We start from the raw sequence: 3,855 nt of genomic DNA, 5'->3' as shown, positions 1-3,855 counted from the left end.
TGAATTAAAGCTAGCCTTATACAGTTGAAGACATGTTGGCATTTTCTTGTCTTCTATTTATGAAGTCTGTTGGCATGGGATGTTGAAATACAACCTAGAATAAATCTTCTAATTGGTCTACCTCAGAAACCCTCAGACTTAATCCTTTAGGAAGGAAGTAGAGTATCTTGGTGCTAGAGTTGACATTTTGTTTGTTGTCCAGGTCCATGCAAATCTTGAACTTACTCTCATATACATTTGATTGAGTGCAAAGTCCCCATTTAATTTGAGATTCTGCAAAGACTCATCTCTGGTGAGAGCAACACTATCTCATTGTTAGTAGAAGTCCTCATTTAGGTAATTATTGTGTGCTAACGAGGAAACAATATTATTTTTATGAGGCCTTGAAGAAATGTGTTTCCATAGATACTGTAAGGCACCCATTAAATCATTCAGCACCAGAAAAGTTAACTGTTCATAGTGGACTTGACAGCCTTCCAGACTCAGCTTTTGGATGGAGCTGCTGGCTCTCACATAGACCTTCAAAGGCCACAAAGACACCTTCAAGGTCTATGCTAACCCTATGGCAGCATTTCTAGAATGACCAAGGATACACAAGATGGACACAAAGGATCTTCTCTGTGGGGTGGCAGATCAAGTTGTGGGTATCTTATGTCACACATGATGTTGAGTCTCTATTAGGATAGACTATTAGGGTGACATGTAGATACTTCAGTGTTTGGTGACAGGGCCTTTTGACTTGGAAAAGTAGATGAAAAACCTGATGCTCACTAGCAGCAACTTGAGACAAAAAGATTAAACCCAGAGAGCACAGGCCAGGAGATTGAGCTCATGTCCTCACTCAGAGGATCTAAGCATACTCCTCCTAATGTTCTAGACATTTTTAGTTCACTTTGCCTCCTAGGGGTACTCCCACTCTCTCTTCAGAAAAATTCTGGTCTGTCTAGACACTGGACCTTGGTCCTTATTCTGAGTAGTCCTTTCATGTCTCTTTCCCCAAGTCTTGTGAGCCTACATCTCCCAGTCTGTTCTTCCACAGCTTAATATTTAATGATGAACATATCATTTTTGGTAGACTTCTAGAAGGAGGAACTGTGTCTTCTTTACATTTCATGTGTTGAACCTCAAACATAGCAGAAACCATCTATTGTTGAGTCCTGAATGTATCTACTCAGTTGAAGGCTATATTACAGTGCTTTTAATATCAGTGATGATGGTATTGGAGAGTGGTGAACAACTGTGAGAGTCCCATTAAAGAGAGGACACAGAAGAGGCTGGCATCTCGTCTGCAGTCAGTGCTGTTATTCTTCAATGGTTGTGTGATCAAGCACTGGGGTTTGAGATGCTGAAGTCCTGCTTATTCTGATCTCATCTTGAAACAGACTCAAGGCACATCTGAAGGCTCATCCATCTCACTCCTCTGACTTTCCTTGTTTTTAATTTTCTGGTTTGTCTTTACTGTGCCTCTCCTCACTCTGTCCTGTTCTTATAGTCCTAGTGTGAACACACTGAGATCCATCAGAAGCTGTGGGCAGAAAACTTGGCTGAAGTCGGCTGTTTGTAGTGAGCCCTTTGGATGTGAGGTGGCACACCTCACCATCCATGTCATTTTTATCCATTATTTTACAGGCAGCACCTGACCCTGGCCTGTGATTCATGGGTAGTGAAAGATTCTGTGGTCAATGTCTCCTCTCAGAGCTGTGCTATGGCAGTGCCACAGAGCTGTGTTTTTCCACAGTACTATGTAGAAGGAGCAGTGTGGCCACCTCTGCATAAATGCCTGGGCTGTGCAGCTGTAATGGCATCTCCTACAGGAGGATCTAATTGAAGACTATCTGAGAGAACAAAGATTGTTGATGTAGACATGGCCAGCCAATCAGGAAATGCTGTTTAGAAAAGATGTCCTCTTGGGACCAATGGGGCACAGGTGGAGGGTATTAAAGAAGCTTGCAACAGCATTCAAAGAAGCTTGCCACAACATTTCTCACCTATTTCTGGAGCCTGTGCTTTGTGGCCACCTCACATCCAAACTCTAAGCACAAGTACGGTTGGGCATCGGACCAGGGCACAGGCAACATCACTAAGTGGGGTCAAGCCACACAAGTGGTTAGGAATGACAGGGACTATGCTTGCCACTCACACCTGTAATCTTTAAGAGTCTGAAGAAGGAAGATTGATGACTGTGAATTTAAGTCCAACCCAACCTATTTTGTGAATTCTAGGGAAGCCTGAACTACACAGAAAGAGAGCAACAACAGAACAAAACAAATGAAAACTAATAGGAGAGAAGAAAGAGAGGGAGTGGAGAATAGAAAAGAATAAATAACAAGTGAGGCAGAAAGGGAAAGGGAAGAAAGAAGGAATGAATAGAGGTAGGGGAGGACTAAGAGGAAGTGAAGGGGAGCAGAGGGGAAAAGTGTATAGGAAAATGGAAGAGAAGGGAAAAATATGAAAAAGGAGGAAGAGGAGAGGAAGGAAGAAAAGAAAGGAAGGAAGGAGGAAAGGAAGGAAAGATGGAGAGAAGAAAGAAGAAAGGGAGGAAAAAAGGAAAGAGAGCAGTAGATTTAGGGTCATAGTTCCAGCTGGCAACTCTACCACCTGATGGACAAGTCACTTGCTCTCTGAGGTGCTAATCTGGAGCTCTGATGGTCTTGAGAAGGAGCACCTGTGGGTTCTTAGATCAGAGAAGGGAATTCCAGAAAGCTATGCTGCTAAAGGCTTTTGCAGCTACTCAGCTGGTGAAGTGCAGCTTTGGCCAAAAGAAGACTGCAGCTAGCCCGATTCTTGCTCACTTGGGTATACCTATGGTGACAGGACCAGGAGGACCTTCACAGCTACAGGAAGCTTTGGTCTCTTTGGTTCCTCAACCATGCTCTGCAGCATTACATAGTGTTTCGTTTTGAATTTATCCATGTCTGCGGAGGAAAAAGCTTGGAGTCAGGTGCAGGCACAGCTTTAGGAAGGCTCCATGGTGAACTCAGGTGCTGGGGACACAGAGTCCTTATTATGAGGAGGCAGCCTTTTTCCTGGCATCAGAGCGTGTGGGGTCAGAACACTTCAGAAAGGCTAAGTCCCTGTGGATCCCACTGCTCCATAGAGAGCAGCTGAACCTGTGGGCTTTATTGGAACCCTATTTAAAGGCAGGACCACATGCGTGGTAATCCAGTTACATAAAAATGCCCTAGGCTCATTTTTAGAAGGATTTTACTTTGCCTTTATCTTGTATTAGGTATATACTCATTGTCTCTGAGAACATTGGAATTCATTTTAACTATAATGCATCTAAGTACTAATATTTAAAAGATGAATTTCCTATCCAATTTAACATAAAAATAATAAAAATGTTTTCTGTCATACCGCAAAACAGAATATCATCTGCCACCTCCTAGTAGCAAAGAGACAATTATTGAGCTTGATAATTTCATCAAGAAAAGCACCCTAGAAAGGAGAGAGTATGGATTTTATACTTATAGGGCAAGGTCTTTTGCTAAAAGAAACACCCCCACGCCAGAAGTGTTGCAGATAGGGCTGCTGTGTCACCCGTGCCTCAGTAGGTAGCAGAGGGGAGAGAGGCTAGGTCAATGCTTAGTGTTCTGGCCTATGAACATGAATAGTGGCCCAACATTTCCTGAGGAGACCATAGGTCCTGCACCAGGCAGGCCCAGACAGGCTCCCAGGATGGGGAGTAAGATGGAGACCAGAAGAACCCCACCTGGGACTGTGAGCTCTGGGAGTGAGGCCAAGAGAGACAACCCTTGCAACGGGCAACTTGGGCAGTTGGGTCAAGAGTGAACCCAAAATGACCATCAGAGTAGTGACATGGGACCTGGATAGAGAGCTAAGTTGAGATGACCA

The 3,855-nt window shown here is 43.8% G+C and overlaps 1 pseudogene; it reads left to right on the top strand.

Annotated features, from left to right (window-relative positions):
- The first annotated feature begins 3,501 nt into the window (after positions 1-3,501).
- Positions 3,502-3,626, top strand: LOC127688253 (uncharacterized; annotated as a pseudogene).
- The last annotated feature ends 229 nt before the right edge of the window (positions 3,627-3,855 follow it).

This window comes from Apodemus sylvaticus, chromosome 6, assembly GCF_947179515.1.
Source record: "Apodemus sylvaticus chromosome 6, mApoSyl1.1, whole genome shotgun sequence".
NCBI classification, from domain to species: domain Eukaryota; kingdom Metazoa; phylum Chordata; class Mammalia; order Rodentia; family Muridae; genus Apodemus; species Apodemus sylvaticus.
This window is presented reverse-complemented; position numbering and strand designations above follow the sequence as displayed.